The sequence below is a fragment of the Adiantum capillus-veneris genome, chromosome 16 (assembly GCF_014529385.1).
Source record: "Adiantum capillus-veneris isolate H3 chromosome 16, ASM1452938v2, whole genome shotgun sequence".
Lineage (NCBI taxonomy): Eukaryota > Viridiplantae > Streptophyta > Polypodiopsida > Polypodiales > Pteridaceae > Adiantum > Adiantum capillus-veneris.
Window position 1 is genome coordinate 99,009,803 of NC_140946.1, and position 18,354 is coordinate 99,028,156.

Sequence of the window (18,354 nt, forward strand, 5' to 3'; positions counted from 1 at the left end):
TTATGGTACCCTTCTGTATGTGAAAATGTGAGAAAAAATGAAATTCAATAATCCCTTCTACTGCACTCACATGATAGTCACATAATTATTAAGTGCCCCCCCCCCCCCCCCCGAATTTACGAGTGCTACCACAAACTTGACACATTGGGCCTCTACATGGGTGCTAGGGTTAAGAATCCCAAGACCTCCTTGTTCCATTAGCCTTGCAACTATCTCCTATTTAGCCCATTGTCAGTGTGTCGAGTCTTTAGTGTTGTTCTTCTTCACTGGTTTCAAAAAGTCTTTCCAGTTGCATTTCGCCATCTTAAGAAACAAACCATTAAAGGCTATATAAGGGAGCATAAATGAGTTGATTACTTTCACTCTACACAAAAAGGGGAAAAGCACATACCCCTATCTCTTCATCTTGTTCCTATCTTCTCCATAACCCACAAGAATCTTTGCTTGTGAGTTATGTCCACTCCTAGAGGGGCTCCTAAGTGCCAAAAAATCTTCCCTGTACACACTATCTACATTGATGGATCAAACGAGTCATTTTGAGAGAGAGAGATCAATCTTGATTTTTCACTACATCTTGATCCTAATGCTAAAGCACGTTTGCATAAATTCTAGAGCCTTCTTGATAACCCGAGGGCACACTTTGAGAAAAAGAAGGGAGTCATCCTCAAAAAGCTTTGCCAAAAGTTGATCGTTGTTGGGCAGAGTCAGGCCTTGAATTCCCTTTTAGCAACGTTGTCTTCAAGTAATGTTACTAGAGGATGGGATCCAATGGCAAACATTAAAGGGGCAAGTGGGAAGCCTTGTTTAATTGATCTCTTGACCGCGAATGAACCCACAATTCTCTGATTGAAGAGGAGCTTCGGTTGGCTACAAGACTAGCTGGCACATCCGCGGCCCAAAGCCTAATGAAATCATGACATCTTTAATGAATGACTATGTGATCCTATCATATGCTTTATCCAGATTCAGTTGTAGCAGGATACACTCTTGCTTAGGGACGGTAGCATATTCAATGCCAACCATAGATGCTAGAATGTTATCATAAATTGTCCTTCCCTTCATAAAACCATGTTGGTGGGTAGTAAGGACTTGGTTCAGGAGGGAGGAGAGCACGAGGGCTACAATTTTGGCGATAATTTTATAGGCTACTGACATCATTGTTATGGGGTGTCAGTGCTTCAATTGGGAGCAGCAAATTTGTTTGGGGATAGGCTGAAAGAGGCCTCTTTTAATGCTTAAGTCCATGACTGCATCAACCAAGGCTCGATTAGTCATTCGTGTGATAGGAGACTTAAGATCATCCCAAGATTCTTTGAAGAACTCATTAGTCAATCTGTCCCAACCAGGGATCTTTCTTTGCCCAAGGCTAGGAGCACGAGAGAGCGTTCATCTTCGGTGAAGGCCTTCTCTAGGAGGTTTGCTTCCCAAGAATGGTAGCTCTGGCATCGTTCATTTCCAGGGTGGCCTACAATTTGTCCCATTTGGTTAAGCATAAGATTAGCCATTTCATCCGGATCCTTAACCTCATTTCCATCCACATCTGTACGCGAGTGGATGAGGCCCCAATTTCTTTCGACTTTGAAGGCTTTGAAGAGATGTGCATGGTTGGCCTCCTCTAGTTGTAGAAAGTTTTCTCTGGATAGAATTATGGCCTTTCTCATCTCCTTCAGTAGGTGATTTGATAAGTCCACTTTAGCTTCAAGCCATCTTTTGTGCTCTGCTTCTGAGGCAGACCCTTTTTGTTTTTTGGTGGTCAGGAGCTCAACTTCATCAGCGAGTTTTTTAAGATGCTCCTGTTGATATTTCTTCCTTCTAGAGCCAGCACTTTTAATTGTCTTTTGTATATTCTTGGTGAAAATATCCCATGCCCTAGGGCTACCTAGACCACATCTTTCGAAGCTTGCTCAGAGCTTTGAGGACTAGGCGTTTGAAGAGTAGGTCTTTAAAGAGGTGAGTCCCTATAGGGTAAAGGAGCCAGTTTAGAGGCGTAGTGTGGAAAATTGGTATTTGTGGGGGGGGGGGGGGGGGGGGGGGGGAATTTCCATATCTAATCATTTTTCATATTTACATATCGCATGAGATTCCTCATGAAGATGCGAATCAAATGATACCGAAATTGATAATTTTTAGATTTTATTTGAATGCTCCATTTGAAAAAGTTCATCTTTTGAGGCTTTTTGAAGCATTAGAGACACCCAAGGCCTAGTAATGGTGCACTTTTCAACAAATCACAATATGACACATAAACAAGATTTCAAGAATATTTCAAATTTGTTGTCTCTAAATTGGGGATGGATATGTGTCTAACCCGGGGGTCAAAAAATTTCGTCTCTAAACTGGCGCCTTTATCCTAGAGAGTAACTTTTTAGACCCTTGGGGGCAATGATCGTCTCCTTTGGTTACAATCTTATAATTGGGACTAGTGTGTGACTTACCTTAAGAAATGTTTGGTTTGAAATGCAAAATGAAGGGCAAGTAGTAAGTACTATGATGGTAAAAAAAATGAAAATACTGAGTTTTGACAAAAAGAAAAGACAAAAAAATTAGTACTTTATCTATATTTATATTATTTATAGTCCTTGGCAAGGCCACGAAGTTTCACTCTAACCACTGACCAGTGTTTGTGAAAAGTCAATTTCACAAACATAAAAGATGCCCTTTAGGGCAAATTGTAAGAGTTAGCTCTATTTTCTTAATTTTTCAAGCAGATTTTTTCCTTCTCTTCCTTCCTCCAATCGATTGTTTTGAATTTTCAGTTCACTCAAGGTTAAGCTAAGATGCACTTTTCCCAAACACTGACTCCAGCCTTCGAATTTGAAAGGTGACTACTTCTGTTCTTTTAAAAGGTGGCTCTGTTTTACATTTTGAAGGCCATAAAGAACATTAAGCACTATATGGCACATGCGTGTTCAAATGGGATCAATGGTAATTTGTTTTCAAAATAATTGGTATTTTTTATAATTTCATGCATTATATAATGTTGAGCTAAAATCTCGCACTTGGAACCCCCATGTATAATTGTATAAGTGTCCTCCTAACCCCGAGAATATGCACATTGCACATTGTAGCTTTGTGCAAATGATCCAAACAAATCAGAGTGTGACATATAAATGTTCTCTTTTTTTCTTAATTTTTTTTGAAATAATCGATATTTTTTACAATTTTAGACATTGTATAATGTTGAGCTAGAATCTCACTTTTGGGACCCCCATGTATAATTGTTCTTCTAGCGCTGAGAATGTGCACGTTGCACATTGTAGCTTTGTGCAAACGGTCCAAACAAATCAAAGTGTGACATGTGGATGCCCTCTTGTTTTTGAAAATTTTAAGTTTCATTATATAGTTTTTTTTGAAAATTTTACGCTCAATTATATAGAAATATAGATATAGATATGGAAGGCTATATTATTCAAAGGTAAGGAGGCACAATGATTATGAGATATAATTTTATCATATGAATTGGAGGACAAAATGGTTGTGGCCAAAGCTTGAGAACGTAAGAGAATCGAATAATGACCACTGTTAAACAAAAGCAAAGCAAGACATTTTGATTACGGGATGTCGAGGGAACTCTCCAGTGGACAAGAATAAGCATGATGTTATGCTTTCAGATGGTGACTGACGTATTGAAAACCTCAAGCACAAGAAATTGACATGCTCACCGCTCACCACTTTTTTATTCCATAAAAAATTCCCTTGGCCCTTCACATGACTTCAGACCTTTCTTTATTAAGGTCCAAAGTTTTAGATAACATGATTTTTTTTTTCTCAAGTTTCAACGAATAACCATTTTAAAAAATTTTCTTGAACTGCAATTCAAATTTGAAGGATGCCGTGGGCATAGAACCTGTGAATTATATTGAGCAACCCAAAAAATTCCAAGGTTTTGTCATGCTCATGTTAAGCCATGACATCATCCAGGGATCATAATTACAACGGCTATTAGGGTAGCCACTCCTACCACCCCGCCTCCACGTCCTTGATACCCAACTCTTTCATTTTGAGGTCTTTAATTACCAATGGCCAAGATTTGCCCCCCTCTCAGGTATTCCATCTGCTGACAACAAGGCACAAGTAATCCTAGACCAATCCTCCGAGTGATGCTTGCGCTCGACTGCCCATATTAGCACTTTGCTTTCCTGTATAATTTTTGCGAAGCTTGCCACCTCAAATCCTCCTTAACCACTAGGTTACAAATAGCTCATCTTTTGGTGGTTGCTAGTTTAGTTATCCTTAAGAGGGGTTTTTTTTGGGGCCTTGTGGGTGGGTTTTGGTGGTGCTATTTTTTGTCTCTTTTGGGTGTTTTTTTTTTTGGGGGGGGGGGGGGGGGGGGGGATTCTAGGATTAGGGTGAGTTCAAACTGCACAACAACTTACACAATTGTTTACCCTTTTCAAAGGTTTGTAGTCCACACTAATAGCGAACAAAATCATATAGTCTATCTAGCAATCCATAGCCAATGAATCAAGTTGGGCCTCATGGCTAGAACTCTCGTCTCCTTTTGGTGGGGTTGCAAGTTCAATGCTCTTCCACATTCAACAATGAAAAGTTGACAGACGACGAGTGTGTCCATGGGTTTGAGCGCGATCATTCCACGATGGATCTGAAAGCCATTCTTCTACAATTTTCTCCAACCAATTTATGCCACAAAGGATGCGTGCTCAATATTGGGTTGCTTGGCTTGGCAATATGAACCCAACCTTAGAACATTGAGCTACCCACTTCACACTTAGCTAAAAAAGTTTTCATGTTTGATGCTAGATTTTGAATTAGGGTTAGCCTTTTAAGTATAATGGAAAGATAGTTGGATATTGTTGGATGGGATGGATATGAAGAATGTATGCTCTCATGCAGCTACAAGTAGGTGTTCTCAATTTTATTTTGGGTTTTAAGTGGCTAATACTGCTGTTTTTTTTCAATTCATTAAGTGGAATTTCGTGTGGTTCCATGTGGAAAAATTAACATGAATAGTATTTTGTTATACATTCAAATTATCTCAAGGCCATTTTTTATTGTATTTTTTGCAAAACTCACAATGCTGAGTAGATTATATTATTATAACCAACAATTACAAATTCTAGCCCTGCTCGTACTGAGCTATGGCATCTTTCAAGGATCCTAGATACATCGATTGATAGGGGAGCCACCCCACGACAATGTTCGAGCTGATACCTTTACCTATGTGAGTCCTTCCTTGCGGCGTTCATAGTCCTGCTCCATTCATCCGAGTTCATTTGTTTCCCAATGGTGAAGATCGCTCCCCTGCTTTCCTGGATTATCTCAGCAAACTTAGCGGTTTTCATTGTGTTCTCAAAGATTCGAGAGTTCCTTGCTTTCCAAATATATTTGAATAACAAAATCTCACAGCTTGTGTTCTAATGAGCATTACTTCGCTCTTGAACACCTTTCCTCCCCAGGAATAGATCATTCTTGAAGAATCCTATTTTTCAAGTCTTTTTGGACCCATTTACATATCTTTCCTGCTAGGCCACAGATCACCGGACACTCCTTGAAAAGGTGAGGGAGGTCTTCGCTAGCGGTTCTACATTGCGAGCATTTATCACGACCAATTTCCCTAGCGAGAACCTTCACCCCAATCGGCATGGCTAAAACCTTCCATAAAAAAAACTTCATCCCCTGTGGCCATTTTGGGCGCTAGATGTTCTTCACGATTGTCTCCCATGTTGACTCCGACCAGTGCTTTACCCGATGCTTGTTAAACAAGGAGAACCAATCTTTCGAGGCTATGAGGGTGAGGTACGCGTCCTTGATTTGTGATTTTAGAAAGTGTTTGCTCTTAGACCATTGTCAATTTTAAGCCAAAGTGCTCATTGCATGAAAAACAAGGTGAGAGGAGTCACAAGGGCTTGCTGAAGTTAAGGGGGGAACGAGGGTAATGTAAAGTAGGTTTAAATGAGTGCTTACAATTAGTTGTCATTTTTGTGCCGTCTTAATATAAAATTTTATTGTCCATTGTACATACATAATCACAAATTTTTTATATGTGCGGAATGTTCCTCGTAGACAACAAGGTAAAATGTGTACATTGGTATTTTAAAACGAAATAAATGAAAAAAGAAGTGAAATAAAAACATTACAATAAAGTGACTCGTTGACAAACTAAAAGAAAAGAATATTTAGAATACTTTGCTGCTTTGGTAAGAAATGGGAGGTCTAATAAGCATAGGAAAAAATAAAACAAGTTAACAAAAGGGACCTTTGTGAGGTCTTCAAATGAAATGACACTTTCATAAAATAAAACATTAAGAAAAGTTTGGTCCGGTCAATATTTCACATCATGGGATCAAATTCTTATGAATGCACTCTACGTTTAGGACTAGTAACACCCATATTCAAAGAGGGGAGGGGATAGGAGGGGGGGGAGTTCACGCGTAAAAGCAGAGGAGATAGTAGCCGTATCAATCAAATAAAAAACTAAATCTGAACAGCTTGGAAAATGCATATCACCTCACAATATAAGGCCATAAAAATGACTAGGCATATATGATGCGTACGTGGGTGAGGTGGTTAGCTTATGCGACTCTCAACCTGGATTCCAAAGCCATCGGTTCAAAATCCAACAACGCACCTCGTTTTTTCCGTTGGCTAAGTTTATTGTGCCTCGCTTTTTATGCGACCATGTTTAGTGTGTCTCGAGATCCCGTCCCTCAACTCAAAACGTCGATCTCGTACTCCATCCCGCATTTAATATGGGTGTTACAAGGGTTCTCTACGGTCTATTTTAAGAACAAAAAGCCTTTACCCACTTTTTAAATGGCCTTATTTTTTAAGGGCAAAGTAAGTAGGCAATTAAGAATTAAATTAAAAAACAATTTGAGGTACTTTTGCAGATTTATAACTATTTGAATCAGTTTGATATTGTGTTTCGACGTAGTTATATCCATTGTATTTCAATTTTAATCCAGATATTCATGCTGAGTGTGGGTCAAATCTTTATTTACAACCTAGATGTATACTCATTAAGCACTAATAATTCATTCTCCGTGGAACTAGTGGAAGGTAGGTCTCACAAACGTTTTTTTATTCATTTTTGTTTATAGGAATCAAAAGAGATGCTCAAGTAGATCTAAGAGAACAATGTGAGGAGGCACGAAGACATGTTAAGATATGTAAGTTTAAATATGTGCCTGCAATCACATGGAATTTTTATTGTGTTTTAATATAAAATTATATTATCTATTAAGAGGTATTGATCGTTTACAAATAATTTTTTTTTAAAACTATCTTACAAGATTTTTTAGTTAAGACTTTTTTATTATTAGGGTTGTCGAAAACGACTGCAATTATCTCCTCTCTCTCTCTCTCTCTCTCGTGTATGTTGCAACCTGTAGACAACACGTGTCTTCATCTCTCTTCTCTTTCTTTTTCGTCGCCTCCAATCTACATTGTTTCGTTGTTTTAGTCCTCTCTCTCTCTCTCATCGCGTCACGCCTCGAAGCGTGTGCATGACCCTATAATCTCTACATCTGGGAACTATCGAGTGCAAGCGCGATTGGGGCAGAGTTAGCAATAGCTGATGGCTAGGCGCAAGGGATTGGGGAGGGAGGTAACACAAGGCACATGTGATTCAAAAACTTGTGAGAGCCAAGGTTTTCACCTAAACGCTGGCGTGTGCAAGGGAACCTATGAGGGCCATGAAATTCACACAAAGATTGCTTGTCACGACTGTTGCAGGTGGTCATAGTGGGAGAGAGGATGGGTGTACAAAGACATGCACGCAGGGAGGCAAGGTGATGAGAGAAGGAGCTCGTATAGAAATGAAATTTTAAAGGGTAATTAATTTTATTTTGTAAGAGCCATTAGTTGCAAAGGTTATCTATTATACATATATAATCATAAATGGTTTTCAAATTATGAAAAGCCCCACTTAAATAATATGAAAGGTGCACATTGCAAAATCGATAAAATAAAATGAGAAAAAAGTAAAGTGAAAACAATAAAAATTAAAATTAAAATTAAAATTATTTTATTTTATTTTCATTAAAAATATAAATTTAATAAACATAAAAGATAATAAAACAAATTAGTGAAATAGGTCTTTATGAAATTGTGACATCAAAGGCTCTTTATCAAGACTTTACATCATGGGATTAAACTCCTGTGAATACTTTGGAAAATAACATTTAAAAGACCAAGACTTTTTGAGCCTCCTTCGGACACTTGTCATGAAAACAAAATTGAACTACCTTTGTATGTCACTTTCCCCATCTAGTTGGCTTTGGTATGGCACCTGTGCTAAGGGTGCCCATGGCCAACTTGCATCATGCTCCGTGTTCCTCCCTCTCTCTTTATGTTGCCTGAGTCGCTTCTAGTAGTGTCCCATGGCGAGCTTGCATCACACTATCTATCCCTCTCTCTCTCTATGTCACATATCCTTGGGAAATGTTACTGAGAGAGAAAATATGGTGAGATTCCTCTTATAAAAGTGTGAATACACCGAGTAGTAGGGGAGGGCGGGGAGGAATACACATGTGTTTTTGTTTTTTAATGTTTAAGGCCAACTTGCACATCATCAAAGGCTTGTAGACTAGTGGTTTAGCTCGACCCTTATTCCTTTAACATGATGGGTTCAAATTCTAGTAATGAAGATTGAAATTAAAGGTTGCCTCTTAAATGGACATTGGGTGGAGATTTTGAAGCATCTTGTGAAGATTTGTCATAATGAGAGTTGAAGTAGAATGAGTAGTAGTTGCAAATAGGTTATAGCTAAAAATCAATTTTGCATTTGGAAAAATACATTCCCTCCAACACCTTTTTGAGATTCCGGTTATTTAAAGGTCATTCAATGGAAAGAGAGTGGTGGATACACTTTGTAGTAGTAGCAAATAGGTCATAGCTAAAAATCAATTTTGCATTAGGAAAAATACAATCCCTCAAACACCCTTTTGAGATTACAATTATTTAAAGGTCATTCAATGGAAAGAGAGTGGTGGATACACTTTATACCCTAGTAAAAATAGGGGAACAAGGTAGCCTAACCCCTTTTAATGTGGAGGAGGTGATGGGGAGTTATTTAAAGGTCATTCAATGGAAAAAGAGTGGTTGATACACTTTATACTCTAGAAAAAAATAGGGTAACAAGGTAGCCTAACCCCTTTTAATGTAGAGCGGAAGTGGATGGGGAAGGGGTCCACTTTGACCTCCTTTTCCCCCTTTGTTGGTCCCAATTTATAAATACCCTAAACATTTATAAACTTTTAAGACTCTATACAATTTTTTTTCCTTAAAACCATCCTAAACCTATTTTATGGTAAAAACGAGAGGTTTTTAACCTCTAAAAATTTGAAAACATGTTGCATAATGCTTTGTGCCTTCAAGATGCAAGCATATGTAATTGCTTTTGGAGAGAAACTATCCTTCCTATTCACTAAAAACAACCCAATGGATTGTGATATGCTTGATGTTGGGCATATTTGACAATAAAAACCCAAGCAATTCCTAAAACAATTCCACTACTCTCTCTCTCTCTCTCTCTCTCTCTCTCTCAATGGCTTTCCCTTTTGCTTCCTTAGGATTTGTTGCCATAGTGCTAAAAAAAATGCCAAACTTATCTCTCCACTCCATACACCACAAGCTTGCACATTTGCACGCCCATGGAATTTGCATTGAAATCCACATGTGTGGTTGAGCAATGATCATCCCAACAATGTTGCATTGCTGGAGACACTAATGCCACCCTTTTGGTGGAGATGGCTATTTGTATTTGTACAAGATTGTGAGTCACTTCTATCTAACACTCATGAGCCTCTTGACATGTCTTCAATATGTTGGTAGAGGAGAGACAAGCGTGTTGGGTTATTGCAAGTGGTGTGATTTCCATATTGCGTTTATGTGATAGGAAGTGCACTAGTGATGCAATCACTACGAAGTGGATGTGCAATGCAACAACAATGGTGACATATAAAACACTAGTGACAAAATCAGGATCATTGGAACAAGCTAAATGTGTTTAGACAACTATTCTAGGATGATAGTTAGAGTTAGTTCAGTTCAAACTCGAAGACTTCAAAACTTCAGTATACTGAAAGATAGAACTGGAACCGGAAATATGAAAGACACTAGAAACGACAACTGGAATTGGAATTGTATTATTCAAATTAAATGAGTGTACAACTAGAATCAGTATTGAATGAGTTTTCAACTTATTGAGAGTATAAAGTACACCAACCAATGGCTCAAGATACAAATATGAGGCTTGGGGTTAGGGATTGGATCTAGACTGTAGGCTCTCGAGTATCATGTGTTGGGCTATCAGGTATTCGATACGTCCAAAAATGAAGTAATGGGTCCTATTTATAGTCCTTGGATTGGTTGTTGGAATGACTATGTATTGTGTCAGTTACCGTGGTAATTGTCTCCAGGTCACTACTTCTGGAAGATTCCAGTCTTGCCATCTGCCAGTCACATGCTAGGGAAAATTCCTGCCTTCTACATTTCTCCTCTCCTTTCTTGAATTTTGGTAGAAGTACCAAATTTTTTTGTAGCCCTCTGGTTTTACCTAGTATCTATCCATGTGACTTTCTTCTTATCAAGTGCCTTCTTTTTAGAAGGTTTTTGAAGTACTTTGAAAGGTTCTTGAACACTTGGAGCAACGTTGTCCTTCTCAATTAGCATGAACAGAGCCTCTTGCTCTAGCTGCTCTTTTTGGCCTGTTTTCATCTCCACTTCATAGGGCGTCAAAGGATTCCAAGTCTTGGTGTCGTGGTCATATAGAGTGCGTTTCCCTTGGATAGCCTGGCTCTAGCCAACTAATAGAAATATGATGCAGTATGCATCCACCCTTGAGGTAATGGGGCTGATTGCACTTGATGCGGGCTTTGAACATGATTTCAACCATCTCTCAGAACTGGGGTTCAGAGGCTACCTTGTTGGCTAGGTCCTTCTCAAGGATCTTCAAGGATTCCAATGTCAACTTGAGAAGCTGGTTTGTAATCGTGATGAGGTGCCTGAGTTGCACCTTCCAGTGACACATCTTTGGTTGAAAAACCTAAAGATCTACAAGTAGCTCATTGACCTGATTTTTCTTCAATGCCTCTTGTAGTACCTGATTCCAGGCCAACCACTCTGTAGTAGCTTCCTCATACCATTCCCTGAGCCCATCTACAATTAAGATGTAGTGTTGTTGATCTATTGTCTCAGCGTGTGGAGAATAAAGCACTGGAAAGCAGGGAGGTAACTTTGCTTCTTTGATCGGAATGGCATACATGAGCGCTAGGGAATCATGTACAAATTCTAGAAAGTTCATTATCATCCGTTTCTGCTACTGCATCATCTTCTTGGAGATCCAAACTAGATGAAATAAACTTTTTAGATGAATCTCTTGCTGGAGTCATCCTGGTCTTGGGTCCTCGACTGCTAGCTACATGATTTTCTAGTAATGCTTTGATCCATAGATCTAGAACTCCTCTAGCACTTTGCATTTGTATGAGATTTTTTTTTTATTTGAAGACTGTGATTCATGCATTGATTGGTTGGTTTTGTGCCTAAGAGCATCTCTTCCTATAAACCCAAAAACTAGAGGTCGTTAATAGTTAAGTCCTTTATGATTGGGTTTATTGCTCGGTCATCAATAGTCAAGTACCATCCTAGAACGCTTTCTAGTACTTGGACATAATAGCTCGGATGTGGGGGTAACTTACAAACTGCCTGATTGTGATAACTAAGAGATTTCCAATCCTGAGCCATTTGTTTGGCCCCCACATACTGTTAACTTTGCTCATCCTTGTTATTATTATTGCGCTATGGGCCGGGCTTGCAGGCTTCACACATGTATTCATGGGTGATTGCTGATGATAGGTGCACGCAGAGAGAGAGAGAGAGAGAGAGAGAGAGAGAGAGAGAGAGAGAGAGAGAGAGAGAGAGAGAGAGAGAGAGAGAGAGAGAGAGAGAGAGAGAGAGAGAGAGAGAGAGAGAGAGAGAGAGAGAGAGAGAGAGAGAGCATAATAGTTGTCGAGCAAGTGTGAACGCCCAAGTGTGATTGGGACGACTCACATAAGGGCTTGTAACCCCAACTTTTATCTTATTCTTGAGTCTATGGTTTTCTTGGTCTCCTTCTCTGTAGCATAGACTCTTGTGGTGTGTGAGTGTTTGAAGGTGTGTGTGTGTGTGTGTCTGTGTGTGTGCGAGCGACCTTACAGCAGCGGTGAGATGGTTGAGCAATAGCAATGGCGGGCTCCCTCTTCGTGGCAGCGCAAGATTCTTTCAACGACAGAAAGATAGAGGTGAGTGACACACCGGTTGCGTTCTTGAGCTTTCCCGCACACAGGTTGTGTGTTTGCAACCTTAGTGGCTCACACACAGTGCACAACAAGTTCCTTGTGATACGACACATACAACATATAAACCTCTCCAGATGTGAATAGACTGAATCATCATTTAAGTATTTATGGATTTGGAGGTGTTTTTGCTTCCAAAGGCTTTTGTTTAATGTGAGTAGCTAAGTAGAATGATTATGGTTGGATTCATCATTAGGCTCTAGTAGAATGATCTTTCCCTTAATATCATTGCACTGATTATGAACTGCAATAGAAGGCTTTCTATCATGCCATGCTTCATATGGAGTAATAGACTGCAAAGCTTTCGTAGGACACCTGTTAAGTACATAAGTGGCACACATGATGGCCTCAAGCGAAAAAGAATGCGGCAAAGCTTGACTTTTGACCATACATCGTGCCATTTCCGTCAGTGACCTACTTTTCCTCTCAGCAACACCATTTTGCTGAGGTGTAAGGCACTGTACATTGGTGTTTTATCCCACGACTAGCCAGAAATGCATTAAATTCATGAGACATATACTCCCCCCCTCGATCGGAACGGAGGGTGCCCATAGTACATTTCGAGACATTTTCAGCCATAGCCAGAAATTGTTTGAAGCACATAAAAACTTAGGACTTTGCTTTAAGCGGAAACACCCATGCATGCCTGGAGTAATCATCAATGAAAGTCACGAAGTCAAGCTAATTGCTCAAGGACGGAGTTTGCATGGGCCCACAAACATCACTATACACAAGCTGCAACCTGCATGTGGCCCAAACTGAACCATCCTTTGGAAACTTAGAACGCTGCATCTTACCCAAAATACAGCCTTCACAAACATATTTGACAGGTGCTTCAAGAGGCGGCAAAGAAGCAACCATATCACATTTCTACAAACGCAGCAAACTAGCAAAATTCAGATGACCAAAACGTGCATGCCAAAGTTTTGTATTTGAAATAGCCATTGAATCTACAATAGCATTTGCAAAATTTTGTCCAAACTTGTCATACAAAGTGAGCTTATACAGCCCATGGCACAAAAGGCCAGATGCAACAATTTCATCACCAAAACTGAAATCATGAACTATACATCTGTCATCCACAAATTTGACTACAAGTCCAAGTCTAGCAAGTGCGGATACAGACAAGAGATTCTTCTTGATCCCAGGTACATAAAGTGCATCAACAAGTGTGAAGGAACTGCCATTTGTAGCAGTGAGCACAATCTTTCCAACTCCGTGAACCAGATAAGAGGCATTGTTGGCACAAGTGACTCGATTCCCATGAGGGACATACTCGAGAGAGGTAAACAATTCACGATGTGAGGTAATGTGCTTTGTAGCACCATTGTTGAAATACCACACATGTGAATCTACAGCAACTGACAAGAATGCATCATGGACAACAGGATTGTAAGTGCACTCTGCGCTAAAAGCTCATTCCGCATCAACATCAGCAACACAGTCTGCTTTCACAAAAGACTCAACAATGGCTGTATTTGTAGTGGAACCAGCATTTGCAGTGGAACCATCCTCTTTCTTCTTAGCTCTTTGGCCTTCAACTTAGGACACGATTTGATCAAGTGATCATTAGCTTTGCAATAATGGCAACGCATCTTCTTTTTTGCCCTTATCACCAAAATTTCTAGACGAATTGCTACAAGCAGAAGCATTAGGAACAGAAGTTTTGCCACTCGCAGCAGAACCATAAGAAGTGGCCGCATTGCTGTTACCACCCTTTCTTTGAGAAACAATAAAAGCTTGTTCAACTCCAGACTGCCTAGTTCTGTTTTTTCTGGAAAGTGACTCTTGCAACAGCAATGTGCATAATGCATCAAACTTGACAACTTCAGGATTTCCTTGGGTCATCAATCTCCAAGTATTAGCAAAAGTCTGGTAGGAATTTGGTAAGGCATCAAGAACAGTCTGCACAAGGGAACTGTCTGAAATGACTTCACCTGCAGAAATAAGTTGCTCATTGATATCCTTGACACCAGCAAGGAAAGTGTCCATATCATCTTCCTCATGCATAATCTTCAACTCCAGCTCTTTACGCAGCAAAGAAATTTTAGCCTCATTGCGGCTTGCATAAAGACCTGCTAGAATATCCCAAGCTTGTTTTGCAGATTTTGTTGAACAAATGTGAGAAACAATGGTGCACTTCACAGACAACGCAATCAATGCATGAGCCCGCGCATCCTTTACATCCCAACTAGCTTGTTCTACCGTAGGCAAAACAACTCTAATAGCAACAATCCTTGCAGCAAGACCTGCAACATCCTCAACATCGCCTACATCCTCAGAAGCAGGACGCACATCAATGCCCTGCACAATGTTCGAGACGCCCTTTGACACAAGAAAATGTTGCATCATATAAGCCCACATAGGATAGTTGTCCCCATCCAACATGTCCTCAGCAGCAAACATCTTGAACACATCTGTGTTGTTGTCAGCCATGGTAAATGCTGCACCTGATGTGAAAAGTGCCCGAAAATAGGAGAAACGGAGCAGGAACAACACGTGATATATAGCACAAACCGTAGAAGACTATGAGACACCTGTTATGTAGAAATCGGCACTGATAAAAATTTTGCACAAAATGACAAAATAGCCTGTGCAGTATTGTCTGTAGTGGAAACGGAGGCCGTAATGAGCCCAAATAAAAAATATGAGCAGACTGAGCTCTACGAGCTTACCCGAAATCGACCTGTGAACGCTTGCCAAAGCTCATTGAAATCGAAGAAAGTGAGCAGGCCTGTGCTGGAGCAGCTGGCGACTAAGCCCGAAAGGACGCAACCTCCTGTGATACCAATTGTTGGAATTAGGATTGCAGAGAAATGCACATAGCAATGGCAGAGAAAGGACTAAGCCCGAAAGGACGCAACCTCCTGTGATACCAATTGTTGGAATTAGGATTGCAGAGAAATGCACATAGCTTGGAGAAGACGAAGGAAGCTCAAGGCACACAATAGAGAGTGTGTTACTTAGTATGCAATGGAACGATAGATAGCCTAGAGTGATGGACGTATATACAATGCTCGGGAGAAAAAACCTCTTAAAGAGGGAAAAAATGCCCCGGAGGTCCTAGTGTGTTCACACACATCACTATTACATGTATATGGTAACATTTTCTTCTTACAAAATTATCTAACTCGAGTATTACATGTGACATGTATATATGAATTTCTACTTTGAAATTTATTTTATCAATATTGAGAATGTCTTAACCTAATATTGTTAAAGAAATGCTTTCATTTAAGGATAATTTATAATTTTTGTGAAGAAATTTACATTTTTTAATAATTTACAATTCTTTCATTCTTATGTGAAGAAATTCTTTCATTTAAGGACAATTCATAATTTTTGGCTTTCTAAAAGAAACCCTTAGTGTTGTGTTGGGATAGGGAGACTTTCATTGGTTTAAGATTTCACTGGTTTAAGATTTCACTGCATGATGGAGTCTTACCTTTCATTTCACATCTTGACATGTCTTTACTTTTCTTGTATTTTATTATTTTAGAATCCTAAAGTGAAGCTTCACCTTGCATAATTTTAGTAAATTTTATACACATACACACACATATGTTTTTTTTTTCATTCTATTGTTTTAGGATGCTAAAGTGAAGCTTAAATTCTATACACACACACACACACATATTGATTAGTTCTTTTTAGACTTAAAAAGGCTATAGGAGAGTGGGTGGAGAATTGGTGCACTTTTTGGACCATTGATTAAGAATCACGGATTGGAGACACATGTTGCGTGAGTTTGTTTTATGATTTATATTGGTCTTTCCATCATTTTAACTTGGTTCCTTCTTTTAATGCTTGATTTACCTTCTTGTTTTATAAATGTTATATTTTCTTTTTATAATGTAAATGGATCTTTGCATCATTGTAATTTAGTCTCTTTAGTTATTGCTCACTTGACTTTCTTTCTTTTCTAAATTGTTTACTTTATAAGTTTTATAAAGATTATATTTTCTTTTTATAATGTAAGTGTCTTTTTTTATCATTGTAATTTGGTCCTTTTATTTAACGCTCACTTGACTTTTTTTAAATTTTTTTGTTTATTTTATAAATGGGTCTCTTCATTTAAGGATTTAATGACTTTCTTGTTAACTTTTTGATTTGAAACATACTTTTTTTCTTGTAAATTTTCTTTTCATTTACAGACAATTGCTAGCTAATAAACTATAAATTGTCCTTAAATGAAATAAATTTTTCACCATTAACAATTTTTTTTTCAACTTTTTGTTTTGATATGAAAATGTCACCTTATTTCTTTAGTGCATGTATTATTATTAGGGATTAGCTCTAGAAATTTTTCACAACTAAGAACTTTTTCTTCAACTTTTTGTTTTGATATGTAAATGTCACCTTGTTATTTTAGTACATGTATTATTATTAGGGATTAAGTTTATACATTTTTAATATTCATTTCTATCCTAAAGATACTATGGATTTCTTTCATTTAAAAGCATGCATCATTTTATTGTGTAATTTGTTTTATTGATATATTTATACAAGAATTAAATCAATTCCTAAACTCTCACTAGTATTTTATATGCTTTATGTTTTCATGAGGTCAATTAATATAACAGGCATACATAAGGGCATAAGGAAAAGCGAAGATTTTTGGTGCAATTCTTTTACCATTGAATTGAATTGTTGAATGTTCTCCATGTGACATTTGAACGTTTTTTGATTTTAATGTGTGCATATGGAAGTGCCTCCCCGCTCTCTCACTTCGTTGGAGTCGAGGTAGCTCCCCCCCCCTCTCTCTCTCTCTCTCTCTCTCTCTCTCTCTCTCTCTCTCTCTCTCTCTCTCTCTTCTGTAGGTCGCCGTAAATCTTTACCTTGTTATTTCACCTTTCATTTCATAACTTCACATAGCTTTACATTTCTTGCATTTTATAGCTTGATTCCAGTAAGTGTTAAACGTTCAAGAAAGTCTCTTTTATTCAGCGGCCGCTGATCGAGTTTCCTCCTCACAAAGAGAAAACCGGAAATACTAACAATTTTTTTGAGATTTACAGAATTTTGGATAACTTTCTCATATATTGGAGCGGTTTTTCTTCCATTTACCATGGTTTGCAACTAACTAGTCTCGAGTTTCAATCGACTCTAGACTAAGCTGAGGCAATCCTTTTCCCAAACACTGATACCAATTTAATTCAACTTAACAATTTTATCACGTACTTATTGTTTTTGAAAGCCGTCGTGACCCTTTCACTTGTTTAGTTGTAAATTGTCTCCAAATGAAAGAAAAATTAACAACAAAAAAATTATGTTTTGAATTAAAAAATTGCAAAGAAAGTCATTAGGTCCTTAAATGAAGAGACCCACTTACAAACTAAACATTGACAAAAAGCAAGGGAAGTAAAGTGAAAATTAAATGAAAGGACCAATTACAATGGTTCCCGGCACTAAAGGTTTTACAAAAAAGGATATTTACATTTACATTTAAAAGGAAGATATAATATTTATAAAATGTTCCCTTTCAATCAAAGAGGACACTTGTCCACCATCAAAGACCTCTCTATCAACGGCTCAAAAGATGCACATTTTCTCAACCTTCCCCTATGGCATTTTGTGGCCAAAAATATAACCTATATGAGAATCTACTAAGATTCTCTCTCTCTCTCTCTCTCTCTCTCTCTCTCTCTCATGGCGGCAGTCCACATGCCAATGACTCTTGAGAGATGCAAAGTGAAGGCCTTTTTCATTTGCAATTGCCTTTACTTTCACCTTGAATGCCTATGGGATTATACAAGATGCAGACATGGTTGAGAGGATAGGGAAGGACTCTCTCTCTCTCTCTCTCTCTCTCTCTCTATATCTATATATATATATATATATATATATATATATATATGCGAGCTGCTCCATAGCCATAGGTCTGGGTGTATTTGAGCAAGCACAACACATAAAGTGAAGGCAAGTCAGTTCATTTGTGAACAACAAATGCTGCTTGCACTTGCAGTCACACATCATCACCGCAACGATGGTGATGGTGCGTGGAAATAGAAATAACCATACACGTAGGGAACCGGACAAGAGGTCTGTGTGTGTGTGT